The 18764-nt window shown below is 38.3% G+C and overlaps 1 protein-coding gene across 2 annotated transcripts in view; it reads right to left on the minus strand.

Annotated features, from left to right (window-relative positions):
• TMEM108 (transmembrane protein 108) overlaps positions 1–16198 on the minus strand; it is a 255273-nt gene extending 239075 nt beyond the window's left edge. The window contains exons 1-2 of one of the 2 annotated variants that reach the window (XM_011970229.1): positions 16022–16198; positions 14550–14624 (exon numbers count right to left, since the gene is read on the minus strand). The gene's annotated coding sequence lies outside the window, so the exon portion shown is untranslated. Of the gene's footprint in view, positions 1–10647; positions 10977–14549; positions 14625–16021 lie in introns of those variants that run through there. The other variant, XM_011970230.1, reaches the window with a different exon arrangement.
• Between the last annotated feature and the right edge of the window lie 2566 nt (positions 16199–18764).

Genomic DNA, 18764 nt, shown 5'->3' on the forward strand with positions numbered 1-18764 from the left:
CAGTCCAATATAATCAGAAAATGTTGCAGAGTTCTCAGCACATAGATATCCCCCCTAATATCTCAAATATTAATTCTTCTAAAACCAACACACCATTTGTCCTGAAGACACATAAAATGTTTTATGCTACACACTAAACTCATTCTCTCTAATGCCACCCTCCCTCCACTCCCAAACATGAGCACTCCTTCCTGTGCTTTCAAGCCTGCTGGTCCTCTAAATTAGAATCCCTGGAGTACATCCTCCAGTGCTGTCTGCTTTGAATCTGTTAAGATTTTACGTCATGAATATCTTTCAAAATTTCTTTTCTTCTCTTCATTATCCTTGCTTTGCCTTGCTTTAGTTACTCAGCTTCCTCTCAGGTGACTATTGCAGCTCATGGCTCTCCATGCAGTCACACAGTTTACCTCTAAATAATGCATCTAATCATGCCACTCCCCAGCCTAAAGCCTCTCCCAATTCCCTGTTGCATTCAATTTGGCATTTAAGGCTCTTCACAGACCACCATCTAGCTAATTCACCTCTCTAGCTCCATCTGGCACCAACCCGTGCCTAAGCTCCAGCCCACTGAGCTGATGAATGTTCCATGAATATACTCATAGCCTTCCACAATTCTGTATACACTTACTGTTCCTGAGATGCTCTTCTCACTTTCTAGAGTTAGTCTCTATTCTCTGTGCTCTCAACACTTTGTCCTAACCTCTAATTTTGTACTCAGTTTACATTGCAATTACATATTGTATGGGAGTGAGCCTTACTTATCTCTATATCACTGATGTCTACTATGGAGTTTGCTATTAGAAGAGAGAAAGACCCAAAGGAAATTCTAAAGTACGTACTGCAGAAAGAAAAAAAAAAAATGATAGCAGATGAAAACCTCAAAATGGAGGAAAGTAACAATGAGAGAAGATACTGATAATAGATGGGAAAAGGAAAACATTGTTTCAAACTATAAGAAACACGTGTAATTTGTGGAGGAAAAATAGAAAAGCCAGAGAGATATGTCTTCAAATTTTGGAGCATGAGTGGTAACATATTCAAACAGAGATTTTTTTTTTTTTTTAAGGATGCCTGTTAAAATAGCAGGAGCAGCTACTAAGGAAGTAGATAGACATAGAGCAAACAACCTCTGAACAGGCAGAGGGGACTTGGAGTGGGGAAGAAAGACTATCAATTCAAAAGACAGCAAGATGGGTACGCAAAGGCAGACAGAGTGGTATAATGGATACTAGAGACTCAGAAGAGGGGAGGTTCGGACGGGGCTGAGGGATGAAAAAATACCTGCTGAGTACAATGCACACTATTCAGGTGACAGTTACACTAAATCCAGACTTCACCACTCTACAACTCATCCAGGTAGCCAAAAATACCACTCGTACTCCTAAAGCTGTTGAAATAAAAAAAATCTTTTATCATAAAAATAATAATAATTTTAAAAAGGCAAGGGACAGCAAGAAGAGACGGGGGAAAGAAAAAACATTGATAAGCACCCCTATTACTCAGGAAATTACAAGCATTTTAGGAGCTCTATGTCAGAAACTGAGGGCAGTGACCAAATATATATTTCTTATTATGTCACATATGGAATTAAGAGAAATAAACAAATCCATCACCAGAGGGACAAACTGCAATACAACTCTCCTAGTAATTGATAGCTTCAGCAGATAAAAAAAGTCAGTAAAGATAAAAAGATTTAAATAGCATAATTAACTTTGAGATGTATAGAACATATATAGAATATTGAATACAATAAGTAGTGAAATATTAACTCTGAAAACTGACTAAGCTATAAAGAAAACCTCAATAAATTGCAAAGGACTGGTATACCAACATTCACTTACAATGCAATATTAGAAATACATTTTTAAAAGGTAACTTGAATGCACAAATAAAATGTGAGTATGTATATATATAAGGGAATGTATATATATAAGGGAATAGTATTCAGCCTTAAAAAAGAAAACTCTGCCACTTTACAACATGGATGAACATGAACATGGAGGGCATTACGTTAAGTGAACAGGCCAGGCACAGAAAGATAAACAGCATATGATCTCCCTTATAGGCCTACCACAGGGATGTTGCAGGTCCAGTTTCACACTACCACAATAAAGTGAGTATCACAATAAAGTGAGTCAAACAGATTTTCTGGTTCCCCAGTACCTATAAAAGTTATGTTTACACTACTGTAGTCTATTGAGTGTGCAATAACATGTCTAAAACACTACATATCTTAATTAAATACAATTTATTGCTAAAAATGCTAATGATCATCTGAGCCTTCAGTGAGTTGTAACCTTTTTGCTGGTAGAGGATCCTCGATGTTGATGACTGCTGACTGATCAGGGTGGTGGCTGAAGTTTGGGGTGGCCGTGGCAATTTCTTAAAACAATGAAGTCTGCCACATCGATTGATTCTTCCTTTCATAAAAGATTTCTCTGTAGCATGTGATGCTATTTGATAGCATTTTACCCACAGAACTTCTTTCAAAATTGGAGTCAACACTCTCAAACCCTGCTGCTGCTGCATCAACTAAGTTTATGCAATATTTTAAATCCTTTGTTGTCATTTCAACAATGTTCACAGCACCTTCACCAATGTAGATTCCATCTCAAGAAACCAGTTTCTTTGCTTATCCATAAGCAGCAACTCTTCATTCCTTCAAGTTTTATCATGAGATTGCAGAAATTCAGTCATATTTTCAGTCTCTACTTTTAATTCCAGTTTTCCTGCTATTTCCACTATATCCACAGTGACTTCCTCCACTGAAATCTTAAACCGTTCCAAGTCATCCATGAAGATTGGAATCTTCTTACAATCTCCTGTTAATGTTGATATTTTGACCTCTTCCCATAAATCATGAATGTTCTTAATGGCATCTAGAATGCTGAATCCTTTCCAGAAGGATTTCAATTTACTTTGCTCAGATCCATCAGAATAATCACTATGTATGGCAATTACAGCCTTATTAAATGAATTTCTTAAATAATAAGACTTAAAAGTTGAAATTATTCCTTGATCCAAGAGCTGCAGAATGAATGCTGCATTAGCAGACATGAAAACAACAAGAATCTCCTTGTACATCCCCCTCAGAGCTCTCGGGTGACCATGTGTATTGTCAATGAGCAATAATATTTTGAAAGGAATCTTCTTTTTCTGAGCAGTGAGTCTCCACAGTGGGGTTAAGACATTCAGTAAACCATGCTATAAACAGATGTGTTGTCATCCAGACTATGTTGTTCCATTTATAAAGCACAAGCAATAATAGTTTATCATCATTCTTAAGGGCCTTAGAACTTTTAGAATGGTACATGAGTACCGGCTTCAACTTAAAGTCATCAGTTGCATTAGCCCCTAACAAGAGAGTCACCCTGCCCTGTGAAGCACTGACTTCTGTTCTCTAGCTATGAAAGCCCTAGATGGCATCTTCTTTCAACAGAAGCCTATTTCATCTACACCGAAAATTTGTTGTTTAGTGTAGCCATCTTCATTAATGATATTAGCTAGATCTTCTGCATAACTTGTTGCAGCTTCTCCATGAGCACTTGCTGCTTCACTTGGTACTTTTATGTTATGGAGATGGTTTCTTTCCTCTCACCTAATGAACCAACCTCTGCTAGCTTTCCATTTTTCTTCTGCAGCTTCTTTGCCTTTCTCAGCCTTCAGAGAGTTGAAGAGTTAGTACCTTACTCTGGATTAGGCTTTGGCTTAAGGGAATGTTGTGACTGATTTAATCTTCTCTCAATATATTATCTATCTGTCTATCTATCTTCTATAAATTCTCACTCTCTATATATATATGGACCACTAAAACTTTCTCCCTATCAGCAGTAAGGCTATTTTGCTTTCTTATCATTCATGTGTTAACTGGAGTAGCACTTTTAATTTCCTTCAAGAACTTTGTTTGTTTGTTTGTTTGTTTCCTTCAAGAACTTTTGCTTTGCATTCCTAACTTGTCTAGCTGATGCAAGAGGCCTAGCTTTTGTTTTGACCTGTAGGCTTTCAACAAGCCTTCCAACACTTAAAGGCCATTTTAGGGTTATTAATTGGTCGAATTTAATATTGTTGTGTCTCAGGGAATAGGGAAGCCCAATGAGAGGGACAGAAGTAGAACAGTTGGTTGGTGGCGTAGTCAGAACACACATAACATTTATCAATTTGCTGTCTTATATGGGCATGGTTCATGGTACCCCAAAACAACTACAGTAGTAACATCAAAGATCACTGATCACCATACTAGATATAATAAAATTTAAAAGTTTGAAATATTTTATTACCAAAATGTGACACAGAGACATGAATCAAACACATGCTGTTGGAAATATGGTGTTGATAGACTAGCTCAATGCAGGGTTGCCACAAACCTTCAATTTACAAAAATTGCAAAACACAATAAAGTTAAGCATAATAAAATAAGGTGTGCTTGTACTAATTTTGCAAACTTTGAGAAATGTGTCTTGAATAATAATTTCATCTCCATAAGAGGAGGCAGCAGCTGCTGTAAAATGCTGAAACAACCCCTTCAGGAAACATTCAATCTTAAGTGCAATTGCCTTCCCTTTTTAGTTTTAAATGGAAAAGTTTCTACACAAAGCTGTTTACATAAATATTCAGCTGTTTACCTCTGCACACAAGGTAGAAAAGCAGAAATCTGATGACAGTTCAGGAACACTAAACAGATACCAGCTCAAAAATGATGAAAAATTTAGGGACTCAACTATCTACCTCATTAGCCTAATCCATTGGTGTTCCACAAGTAATTTCTTTTTAATAGTAGACAGTCATAAATTTTCAGATGATTTTCTTGAAAAGTATAAATTATGTCAGTTAAATTATAATGGATAGATTATATTCCATTTTAATGCCAATATACTCCCTTGGTCGGGACACAAAGGCCCAGAGATGCATCTGGTTTGGACACCAGCACATTACCTGCAGTCTCATATATCTGTGTAGCAGTCTGTATTTTCCAACAGTGGCCACTGCAAGACTCCTTGAGAAACTTTTCACTTCCCTATCAAGAGATGGAATCTATTTCTACTCCCATGGAACTTAAGTGGCCTTTGCAACTGCTTTAGTTTAATAGAACATAGTGGAGTGATGCTCTCTGATTTCCTAAGGTAGATCATGAAAGGTTCCTGCTTTTCTTTCTCTTGGGTCATGTGCTGAGCAGTGAACTGGTACAGAAGTCTGTCTACCCTGAAGCTATCATGCTGGAGAGACCACAAACAGAGATGCCTGAGGATCCCAGCTGTTATGTCTTCCCAGCTAGGCTCCAGACATGTAAGTGAGCTAGCTTCAGATGATTCCAACCCCCAGCCTCTAGGCCAACCCAGCTGATGTGAGTGGAGCAGAGATGAGCTGTCCCTGCTGAGCCCCAGCCAGATTGCAGATTCATGAGTCAAATTCACATGGTTGTTGCTGACATTAAGTTTTGGAGTGGTTTGTTATGCAGCACCAATTAACTGGAACAGGAGGGACACTGAATGCAAATATCATCCCCTAATTTACCCAAAGGATAAAAGACAGAACCACAAGCCCAAACAGCAGGATTTCTTAAAAATCAAAATGACGGCACTGTGTTTTACCCAAAAAGCGCAAGCACCACTTCTGAAAGTTAAATTTGACTTAGGATTCACACAACTTTTGCCACTTGCGCTGATTAGTGGATATCTATGCAAATATATTATTTGAAAAAAAAATCCTTTTATTTTTGCTTTTAATGTCTTCAAAAGATCACTGATGCAGGTTAACAGCCTCTGCTTGTTAACAAAATTTACTCAATTACTGTATCCACCTTTCATTTTAGGTTGTAATTTATGTTGGTGCCAACAGAGTGATATCAGTGTCCTCAAATTCAGTAGAACCAAAATGAAATCACTGGGCTCTACATATTATCTGCTATTGGCTATTAGTAGAAAGTAATCAGACTTTAGAGCTAAATAAAATCCCTGATCACTTAGTGTGTAACCCTAGACAAGCTACACAACTTTTATTGATCTGTGAAATGGAAATAATACCTATTTATTGACAGAGTGGCTACAGAATTAAATGAGCCACTATATATAAAATACTTAGCATGCCTGGTATATAATAGACAATCAACAAATTTCCTTTCCTTGGCACTCTTGACCTTTTTCATTGAATGACAGGCTAAAGGAGAATGAAAGTCCCAGGGTTTGCTCCAGGTAAAAGAAGCCTTCCCAAGAAATTCAGGTTCTGCTTCCTGCCCACGAGTGATGCTCCAACACTTGAAAGTGGGCCTCCAACCAGAGCAGCTACTGGGGCCCTCTCTGGGTTTCTTTGTTTATTGTAGTCATTATTTTAACGGAAAATATTTGAGCAAATTTAACTCTGCATCCCAGCTACTGCTTTTTCTTTTGTTACCATGCATTTTCACTAGCAAAGAACTAATTTAGTGTTTCGTGGTTTTTTTTGTTTTTTTTTGGCGGAGGGGTTGCGGAGTTTTGCTGTGTCACCCAGGCTGGAGTGCACTGGTGTGATCTCAGCTCACTGCAGCCCCTGTCTCCCAGATTGAAGCGATTTTTGTGCCTCAGCCTCCTGAATAGCTGGGATTACAGGTGCATGATGGCACACCCAATTAATTTTTGTATTTTTGGTAGAGATGGGGTTTCACCATGTTGGCCAGGCTGTTCTCGAACTCCTGGCTTCAAGTGACCCATCCACCTCAGCCTCCCGAAGTGCTGGAATTACAGGCGTGAGCCACTGTGCCCAGCCTGTTTTGTTTTAAATAGGAGGTCACTGGGGACTTTATGCCAGAGAGGTATCTGACCTGAATTACTGGCCGGCTAGATTAAGGAGGCAAAAAATTAACAGGTGACCTACAGATTTTAGATGTTTGGCCAACAACCTCAATATATGAGCAGACAAAATGACATTATGGGAAGAACAGAGAATCAGCTATCCCTCTAGGTATTTTTATTTGGTTCAAGCTTAACCTCTAAGTGAACAAGGAAGCTTCCTGAAGTAGACAGAGCATGTGCCTCACACTTGCTGTGGGATCTTAGGAAGCAACTTTGCAGGCCTTTGTTTCTTCACCCAAGAAACCATGGGATTAGAGGAGATGATCAAACTATGTGATGACCAAAAGGACTTAAGATCATCTAGTGTAATGTTCTCACTTGACAGGTGAGAAGTGAGGCCAAGAACAATTCAGTGGCTTTCTTGATGTCACAGTCCTTGCAGCCAACAGACTTGGGACTGGCATCCAAGGTTTACAGGCAATAAAGATCCTCTTTCCACAAAGCCTTAGCGGTCTCTAAAATGACTTGATTCTGATGGTAATGAGGAAGGAGCACAATATGCATTTCTATTCACGTTAATTTAAAATGATTTGACAGGTCAAATATTTATTTCTTAATTTCCAAGCTAACTTTCTTGCTAAAGGAGGACTTGCAACTGTCTTGAACAAGGGCCCATTCCTAGGTCATCATTCTCCAGACCTGAAAAAGCAATGTAAGTGCTTTTCACCTGATATATTCAAAACAGAGCAGGATGAATTTTATCAGTGATGTCCCTTGCAAGTGCCAGGTACCCAACAGAAAATGACAGACTTCTGTGCTCTTTAACCTATGAGTGATAGAGTTACTGTTATACTATGTGCCAACCAAGTTTCAGACCCAAGCAAGGTGTGGGGCAAAACTACTGACAAGGCTAAATCTTTATCCATCCACCTGATATTTCTTAATTCTTCCTCTCTAGGGAACAGATAAGTTCTTTAAGGTTCACAGGTCTGATTCACCACAGAGTGATTATATTCAAGAACCCTGATTTGCCCAAAGCAAGATACCCACCTAGGTGAACAGGAAGTAAAGTTTCTCAGCCCAGCCACTCTAGAAATCTGGAGCAAGGGGCAAAGGAAATGTTTCTTATTCAAATTAACATAAATCAACAACATTGACCTTGATATACATGATCTTAATTAAGAACTAAACTGGAATTTAAACATTTGAATGCTGCACTAAGGTATCCTAGAAATTAAGGCCAAATGTGGAAATTGAAACAATGAGAAAGATAAAGGGGGCCTATAACCAGGAAATACACTGACATAATGGAAATGAGCCAGCCTGGAGTGGAGGACAAGGGGAGCCTGAGGGAGGCAGACTGTCAAGGTTGGCATGACTTTATCTGTTGGGGAGACAATGAGGGGTGTATTTAGGAACAAGGGTGGAGATAGTGTGGTCTACCAGACAGATAACTCCTTGCCAGGCAGGTTCTAATATAGACTGAATGGAAACTTCCTTTTAAGAACGTCAACTCTTTGTCTGTGGTTCCACACTTACAAAATGAGATTCTCTTCCCATCAGAGTTCTCACACAGGTCTTCCAATCTGAGACATGTGGGAGTGAAGGAAAAGGCTAGAGAAAGCAGTCCTTTCTGTGCTGTCTAACATGGCAGCCACTCCACAGGTGGTTACTGAGTACTTAAAACGTGGCTAGTGTGAATAAGAAACTGAATTTTATTTTAAATTTTATTTAATTTTAATTAAAGTTAAATTTAAATTTAGAAATGGACACTGATTCATTTACTGGACAAAACAACTGATATGCATGTTTGGAATGACTTGGGTATGTGAATCTACTTTCTCTACTGTAAGTTTTAATCTAAGTACAGATCGAGTATTGTCCATGAAATTTCAGTGTCCCAATTGAGATATGCTGTTAAGTGTAAAATATGCTTACAGCACATCTCAATAGGACTTTCAAGACTTTGTATTTTAAAAATGCAAAATATCTCATTAATAGTTATATTAATTACAGTCAATCCTCCATATCCATGGTTCTACATATGCAACCAACTGTCCAGTAAGAATATTTTTAAATAAATAAAAAATACAACAAAAAATACAGATAATACAGCACAACAATTATTTACATAGCATTTACATTGTATTAAGTATTTTAAGTAATCTAAAGATGATTTAAAATACATGGGAGGGTGTGTACGGGTTATATACAAATACTTCATTTTATATAAGGGACTTGGGCATCCATAGATTTCGGTATCTGTGGGGAGTCCTGGAACCAGTCCTCCATGGACACCAAGGGACAACTGTACATGTTGAAATAATATCTTGAATATATTAAGCAACGCAAAAATATATTGTTAAAATTAATTTCATATTTCCTTTTATTTTTAATGCGGCTACTAGAAAATTTAAAATTACATATAAAGCTCATACTTGAGGTTTATATTACATTTTCACTGGACAATGCTACTCTAGATTCTGGAAGGTCTAGATAAGACCACCTTTTTTGTGTTTTTGTTTTTTTTCTTGAGACAAAGTCTCACTCTGTCACCCAGGCTGGAGTGCAGTGGCACTATCTCGGCTCACTGCAACCTCCGCCTCCCAAGTTCAAGTGATTCTCCTGCCTCAGCCTCCCAAGTAGCTGGGACTACAGGCGCATGCCACCACACCCGGCTAATTTTTGTATTTTTTTTAGGAGAAACGGGGTTTCACCATATTGGCCCAGCTGGTCTTGAACTCCTGAGCTCATGATCCACCTGCCTTGGCCTCCCAAAGTGCTGCGATTACAGGCATGAGCCACTGTGCCCGGCCAGAACACCACTTTTTTTTTTTTTCCTTTTTCTTAGAAAAGATTGTAGTAGTACATTCTTGGGCTTCTTTGTCAAAATCACACTAGGGTTCACCATGTGAAGAGCCCAAGGATAGTCTTTCTTATTAGATTATACTCTCTCAGTAAATTAAAATTAGACATTTGGTTTTAAAATTTGCCTCAGATTATTTAATTGATGTCAGTCAGCCAGCATGTGGTCAATTGTAAAGTAAAAACGACATCGGAGTTCCAGATCAAAGGAACTGATAGAGAGAAACAGCCCTGAAACAAAACAGTGACTATAATTCAAATATTTGACACTAAATATCAAATCCCTTTAGTCTTCTTTTACATGACCACAAAAAGAAACCACATAAAAAGGAAAGAAACAGCAATATATAATCCCAACATATACATTCTGAATAAGATACTATTTTAAATACCCTCTGAACATGAATCAAATATACGGCAAATGGTAAATTTATATATACACTTCATATGCACAAGTAAAACTTTATCCGTTAAAGAAAGGTTCCTTAAGATTGTGATCTAAAAGAAAACCTTCGTTCTAAACCATATTGACTGACTGATAATTAAGCCTGTCGTTATCATAGCATGTACCCTATAATCTGATACCACCCCCACCCACCCCCAAAATTGTATTCAAATGAGAACAGCATCCATGCTCACACCATTTAAATGAGATAGGGGATAGCTACATCCCCTCTCATTCTCGGAGCTCGGTAATCAATTAATCAGAGAGGTTAAATAGCACATTCAAGGTTCAACGTTTGCTAAAAGTCACTTATTTCCATTCAGACCCTCAGCTGTCATTCTGGAAGCTGCCACCAGATGCACAGGGTGCTTGTTAATGCGGCAGTAAGCCCACATCAGAGGGACTCTTCAAGGTCCAAGGTTTCACACAATTTGATCAACTGTGCTTTTTTCCCCTATAAATCAGAACTTGATAAATATAGCACTATAATTCATGAACAAATATTTAATTACTACCTTTAAGAGCTAAAAGACATACTCTGACATAATATTTACATAAATACAAAATACCTACCTTCAAATTAAGTATCTTTTCCCACTAAATTGCCCTATTTTAAATCTCCATCTAATTCATTTCAGAGTCTAGTTGGAATTCTCCCTGAGTTAATTCGGGATTGTAAATTCTCCAACAAGTCTCAGATCTTCAGAGTAGCATAAGAGCTCCCCACATAATTGTCCTGAGTTAATCTGCTCTTTCTTTTCCCCACATGTTTAGCTTCACATGGCATCTAGGGTCTCATCTGCTCCTGCCTCTGCACGGCTTGCCTCCGCTCTACTGCCCACTCTGGGTTCCCATTCCCAAGCAGAAAGAACCGTAGATGCTGCCGTCTTGCTCTCCCCACTCTGTGGTCTTGTTCCAATCAGGGAAACATTCCTATGGCAACCAACACACACCACCATCTCACTCCCCTTCCCTGAAAGTTCCCTATTTGCCTGGCAGACGTTTGGCAAGGACACTGAATTACTTTAACTTGCCTAGCAACTACTAGCCTGTTCCAGTCCCTCTAAAAGCGGTTGGCTTTTTGTTGCTTATCTTTTAAAACACACTCAGGGGCTGGCTGGCTGGCTGGCTGGCCGTGGAAAGGGCAGCTGCCAAGTCAGCCTCATTGGACACTGGCCTGGAACACACACAGCAGTTAGGCAAACTGGAGCCTCTTCTTGCCCCAGGATGAAAAAATGTCCACAGGCTTGAGGCAACGGCACGAGTAGACAGCTCTCAGGGTCCCACCCTGGGCTAACTCCAGAGGAATTTTAATTCTCAGAGAACCTCAAATCTCCTTCTTCAGCTATAAGAAAAGTAAAATTATCAATAGCTGCCTCCACTCAGAAAACCAGGTTTATCTCATTTTGCCATGTACTTCAACCCTTCTGGTTTTTATTTAACAGGCTGGAAACCAGATATTTTAACTTACAGATTGTAGTTTATTCATTAAGGTTATTTTGGTATCAGGAACCAACACGGTCCCAAATGACTGATGCTGCTTTCCATATTTTTTCCCCTCAGTGAATTCTAAAGAAATACTTGAAGTGTCTATAATCTAATCTGGGTACCCTAAGATGAAATACTTCTTCTAATAATCCATATAGGTGGAGAAGCTTGAACAATGAATAAATAGTTTATTGAGCTCTTGGCTTGCTCTGCTGATGGATTCCATGCTTGCGTTGTGTCCTTTCAGAACAGAAGCCAACAGCAGGTGCTTTCTCCCAAAAACAACCAGTGAGATACTCAAGTCAGGTCCTGGAGAAAAACTAAAGCTACTAGATAGGCATTTCTACTCCTACCTGCCGCCAACTGTCTTCCAAAATGAAAGCAAGGCCACTGTTGCAGAAGCAGAGAGTTGCCAATTTAGGCCAGCAACAGACCTGAAAGTTGACATGGGTGGACACTATCTTTTATTAGACAACTATTTCCTGCTGGTAGGATGCAAAAGACCCATTTTTCTATCTTTGCAACCTTTGAATTTCTTCCAAAAAGAGGCTTCTTATTCACTTCCATGGCCCTTCGAGAACAAGGACAATTTTTGATTGCCATTTCCTATCTCAGTGATGACACACAGTAAGTGCTCAGTAAGCATTTGCTGAAATGAACCTTAAATACAGCAGCAATAGAATGTCAATTAAAATAAGATACTATTTTCACTGATTATATTTACAAACTAAAATTTTTGTCATATTCAGTGTTGACAAGGGTGTGGAGAAACACGACATTCTTCTACACTGTTGATGGAAGTATAAATTAGGGCAGCCATTTTGGAGGACAATTTGCCAATATTTAGTGATGCTAAAAATGGACACCCTCTTTTACCAGCAATTCCCTGGCTTTGTATCCTACAAATATATTGACAAAAATGCAAAAAGATATATACAAGAATGTTTATTGCAGCATTGTTTGCAACAAGATAAAACTGGAAAAATCTAAATGTTGATAAACAGTAGGCAAGCTAAATTATGGCAAACTGATGCAATGGAATACAATATAGCCATTAAAAATGAAATGGATTTATACATACTGATGTGAACAGATGTCTAAGATATATCACTAACCTATCCACAAGAGAATCCATATATTTATCCATACATACACATATAAGCATAGATGTGTGTTATATGTGTATAGGTATTTATGTATATGTGTATGTGTGATTGTATACAAACAGAACATTAGGTCATTTCTGGTAGAATTTGCAGAGATTTAACAGTGGTTACCTTTAAGGAATGACATTTAGGACTGAAACAATAGGAAGGAAGACTTTTATTTCCACTGTATAGCATCTTAAAATGTTGACCAATTTTTAAAACAAGGAATGTTCGTATTTTAAAAACTCATATTTTAAAAACATGTTAACAATTCATAATTGCCTTTGTATTATTAGATTTTCAAAAAAAAAGAAAGATAGCAGGTTATTTTTACCATTCACGTATCCCTGCGTAACTAATACAGGGGTCTTTAAAACCATCCACAGCTCTAGCAGAAAGCAAGAAACTACAGAAATGAAAACAGCAGGTCCCATAAATTGTTTATGAAGTTTATACTTTTAATGTGTTAGACATTAGTATCTCAAAAACTTAATTAAAAATTAGAAATCACATTAGGGCTACGTAAATTAAGATTAAAAATTGTACAAATCCAAATACACATTGAATTATACAATAAGCCAAAAAATGTATTCCTAATGCTTGAGTCATCTTTTTTTTTGGAGGTAGAGTGAAAAGAGAAGTAACTCCTGCTGCTAAATTAGAAACTACAAGCCCCAGAAGCACTGTACATATATAACAAGAGTTAAAAACCTGGATCCAAAAATTCTAATTGATGTTTAATCAAAGAAAAGTACAGAAAGCTGCAAATGTTGTCTTTTCAGGGGCTGATCTGACCTACAGAGAGGAACAACCCAAGAGAAACGTCTCTTCCTCACTGGCAACTCAACAACAAGAATATGGAAACCATGGTATAAAATTTTTTTCAGCTTACAAAGGTTAGAAAGAATGCTCCATTAAAAAAATAGAGCATTGCCCTTCATTTCCACATTATCCCCAGCTTCCCAAATATTCCTCCTACTTTTTTCTTACAAACTCAAGAGAAAAAATTTCCCTTGGTACTCATTATAAAACCCCAGAATGCTGTTGACATTGCCATTTTAACTGTCTATTGTTCTCCTAACTCCAGGAAATCGCTGAAAGCCAGACATAATGACTGTTGTGACGGTTTTCAGTAACAAGAAGTGAAGTTTCCTGTCAAAAGAAGTGCTCTCTCCATTTTCATCATATGTAAAACAAGATGCTTCCATGAGCACCTTCACAGATAGATGAGCTTCTTTGAGACCCTGAAAATGTACTAAAAGGATGAAAGAACAAATCAAAATGACAGATAAATTTGTGGGAGTTTTTCCCTTTTAGCTGTAGCAAACTGTGATTTATTTCCCAATTAGTACTGATTCTTTTGTGAGAGACCTGACTTTTTGCTCTAGAGATGTCAAGACCATATTCTAGATATAAATTCAACACAGGAGCAAAAAATAAATTAGGAGTTGGTGTTTATTTGGAATACTCTAGATCCTAGACTACATGGACTGGCTATGAAGCATGTTCTATTATAACACTCCTCCATTAACTGTTTCAGGTCCCCATAATTCCAAATCTCCCATTCAGTTTAAGAGGTCCGCATCTTTAGTACAGATCTACTGGCCAGACCAGCAAAAGAAAGGCAGCTTGTTTCTGAGGGAAGAGGCCAAGACCAGGATTCAGAAGTCCTGGGTTCAAGTGCTTATACAGTCCTTAACCTGCAGAGCTGCTGAAAGCAGAGACTCACCTTCATCTGTCTCACTTCTTCCATGTGAGCAAATAGGGAGGGATGTATCAGATCAAATGAGATCACCTATCAATATAGTTCACAAATATGGAATGCCAAAAAGGCCTTACCATTAACAAGAGCAAGAGTTTGCTTTTTGAAATTGTGTTACACAAATATATCCTTGTGTGACTCCGTTTTCTTACCTGTAAAATGGGAATAATAAAAATACTCATTTCATAGATGCTCTTAGATGCATGCATCCATGCTTTTTATCGTTTGCTCTATCTATGCTAGGCACTCTTCTAAGAGCTCTATGCTAGGCACTCTTCTAACAGCTAATATATGCTAAACATATGTAATATAAATAATAAAATGTAACATGTATATGTAACATAAATAATAAAAATATTAGCTGTTACCTTTGGTACAAAGCTACTTTATTTACTTAGAAGTGTAGATCCCTAGTACCGCAGATATTCAAAATGTGACAGAAGTACATCAAAGTGAAAAATTAGACACAAACATAAAGAGGGATGAGCTATGCCCAGAGCATTTGCTTTGTTGTAATAGTGGTCTAGTTAGGCATAAAGCAATAACCATAGGAGGATGACTGGGAAAGGATTTGAACCAGGCACATAGCAACTCAAAGTATAGTAAGAGGCAAAGACTGTAGAATGTATCAATCTCAGTTTTAAAGATTAAGTGGCTTGAACACTAAATGTGAGATGTACAGAGGCATAGACTTCCTCTGACCTTTAGGTCTGGTTGGTCCATAAGTGTCCCTCAAAATATTTGAAAAATGAGTGGATGGATGGGTTGAACACACCGCTTTCAATACGATCTTCTTGCAGAGTTCCTATTATAATACAGACTGCTTGATATTAAAAGGTGTCTACATGAAAGACAAAGGAAAACCCAAAAGATGTGCACTCATGCCTTAATTCATTAAATACTTAGTATTCACTATATCTGAAGCATGGTACAGAAGTTGTTTTATGAATAAGGTCTAGTTTATGCAATTACAGAAATCTAAGAAGAAGTTGGCCTCTATCTTGGGCTGGAAACTAGTCATAGTAGAAATAACTAATTACATTCCTTCCCAGTTGGTTTCTTACAGGCAGCTCTTCTCTAAGTTCAAGCCTTAGTGATGCCATTTATGTGTCAGGACACTTTAATCTTAAGAAACTAAAGGAAAATGGAAAATCTTTTTCAAAAGGATGTAATTGTACCAGATGATATGCAAGGGATTTGGGGGCATGTAATTAATTACAATAATGCCTTACAACAAATTTATAACGATGGAAGGAAGATGTGTGACAATATTGAATTATGGGTGAGTTTTTAAAAATGGAGTTTTATTAGAGTTCAAATTAAATGCTAATAAAACATCACCAAGAAGAAATCCTCCTAGGACTGCTTTAATGACTAGAATCACTCATAATCAGTAGATAGTTAAGATGCAAATAGATGCAAGTAAGGCATTCGAAAATGGCCCTTCCTCTCAAGCAGGCTAAATGTGTCCTAGCAAACGTATTTATACTATTCATTTGCTCTGTGGGTCCTTTCTTCATAGATAAAACAAAGTAAACTTCAGACTTACCCTGGAGAAATTATTAAGAGCCCTGAATTAATGTGGTACAAATGAATGGCATTATTGAAGAGAGAATCAGGGTTCTGTCAGATGGCTGCAGCCAACTACATCTGGATTTATTTTTAAATGAGTGTTTATACTCCACTGTTCATCCAAGTTCTCATAAGAGGCTCTGTCTTTGCATACAGAGCAGGAAAAAAACTGCTGAATGAAGTCAGTGTGCTGAATGGAACCAGAGAGTGGGTGGAGGGGAGTGCCTACTCTTTTTTCCCCTCTTTTTTTTTTTTTTAAGCTATTATTTTTCTTTCTCCTCCTATCTGGTATTCTTTGATACACTCTGACAGCTTGTTCAAACTGAGGAGCCTAAGAAAGATCCACCTGACAACCTAGACTCAGGAAAAGCACATGTGAAAATGCCATTTCCAGCCAGTGTACGATCAGGCCTCGGAGAATGGAGATAGTGTGTTTCCAAAGTACTTCAGAGGCTGCAAAAAATGTTAAACATTACCTCATTTGATACAACCACCTGTGGCATAGGAAAGGCAGGTGTCTTCATTTTACAGGTAAGAGAGGTTAATGATGTGATCAAGTCCGCACTATTAGAAAAAGAGCCCAGCATCAAGACCAACCTTCTTACTATTGGTCTGTGGTGATGTCCCCACACTACACTTCCTAAGTAAATAATCTTATGTCTTTTTACACACCCCCTACAGTAAACTGAAACCCCCTGGCATCTGATTCACTTATGTCTGCATGAAGCAGAGCCCCGGGTAGGAGAACCACCAGTGGTTCAGCCCTCAGCCTCACTGTGATTTCACAAAGGACTTAGTAGCTTCTGGGACAGCGGTTTTTCAGGTGTTAAGTGCAGTTTTAAATACATCTGCTTCTCCACTGGAGAAAAACACAATCTGGTAGCAATACCCAAGGCAAAACACCTGTACTCAATTTTTATTTCTTAGTAAATTTGAGATGTTCACTGGGGGCAGGTGTGGCTAGGCTCATAAGGATAAATGAGAGGCAAATGAAGAGTATTTTGCAAACACAAAACTTAAGACAAATGCTTAAACTACCTTGAAAACTTTGGGTGTTATATTTCCTTTCTTCTTGGAAAGAATAATTCCATAAGTAATACATTAACATGAAGGAGATTATTTTTTCAATGAACACATGGCAAAAATCTGACAAGACTATTAATATCAGTTTAGGTTTGGGGAAATCTCAGGATTGGAAAATCTTAAGATGATTTTAAGACTATTACCACTGAGTAGCTTCCACACCTGGATGGGCATAAAAATCCCAAAGAAGGGCCCCAGAAACCAGACAACCTAAAGTAATTACTCTGCCAGTACCCAGAAATCACAGAACCTAGAGTTAGTACTCTACCAGCTCCTAGAAATCAGAGAATCTAGAGTTAGTACTCTACCAACTCCCCAAAACCAGACAACCTAATAGAATGAGTACTCAGAAGCCTGTTAAGTCCATGCTGTTCCTCCCCCAAAAAGGCCTCATAATAGATTCTAAAGAAGGACAGTTTCCCCTCTCTGGCCACCTACAGAACTTTGTGGATTGGAGAGTTGCAAACCTTACCCATTTGCTGATTACTCCAAAAAGCAATTGGAACTGTTCAAGAGAAACAGCAGCCAACAACGGGGGCTTCACGAAGATCTTGAGAATAGTGACTGACACCTCTGATTTTTTTTCCAAACCTGATGCACCCAATCCAACCCCAAAAATCTTCATTTAACATTTATTATGTGCACAACATTGGTGGCTCCTGTCTTCTTACTTTGTATTTAGAGTAAAATATGACAACTTTGCCACAAGCAGAGACACACACCTCACACCTTAGCAGTAGAAGTGAACCTGTTGAGAAGGCTATCATGAGGAAGAACCTGCAGGGTCAGCAGTGATTACCATGGCAACAACAGCCAATGGCACTCTAATTTTCAGCTCCTAATGCAACGATCTGAGGTCTGACTCTCCCTTGGGAGGTTTCAGTTGGCTTTTATAAGAAGCCTAGATAAACTTGCTGTCTTCCATTGGGCAGTTCTGGCAGAAAGGAATGCACTCTTTATTAAGGGTTGTTCACAGTCCAGATACAAAACAGAGAATAAAGATTCTGAACTCTATTACTCACTGATTGACTTGCTTTTGAGCAAGCAGTCATCAGAAACTGTTCAGCTTTAGCCTATTATAAGCCACTATATCACTCACATGGGATGGTTTCCTGGTACATTAGATCGAGTTTCAACCTCACTTGTTCCATTGAGGACTAATATTTGTTAGATGCTGTATTCTATTTTTAGAGTAAACTATCAGCCTATGAAATGGTCTGAATACACGAAAACGATTTCAGCATACCAAGTCAAAACGTGTACTGTTTGAATTAAATGCAGATAAATCAGGCCAGGTGTGGCAGCTCATACCTGTAATCCCAGCACTTTGGAAGGCTGAGGTGGGTGGATCACCTGAGGCTGGAGTTGGAGACCAGCCTAGTCAACATGGTGAAACCCTGTCTCTACTAAAAATACAAAAATTAGCCAGGTGTGGTGGTGCATACCTGTAGTCTCAGCTACTCAGGAGACTGAGGCAGGAGAATCGCTTGAACTCAGGAGGTTGCAGTGAGCAGAGATTGCACCATTGCGCTCCAGCCTGGGTGACAAGGGTGAGACTCTGTCTCAAAAAATAAACAAATAAATAACTGCAGATAAATCAAAATACAGATATATTTTCCTTTGAATGCACTGGTACA

The sequence above is a fragment of the Mandrillus leucophaeus genome, unplaced genomic scaffold (genome assembly GCF_000951045.1).
Source record: "Mandrillus leucophaeus isolate KB7577 unplaced genomic scaffold, Mleu.le_1.0 Scaffold935, whole genome shotgun sequence".
In the NCBI taxonomy this organism is placed as follows: domain Eukaryota; kingdom Metazoa; phylum Chordata; class Mammalia; order Primates; family Cercopithecidae; genus Mandrillus; species Mandrillus leucophaeus.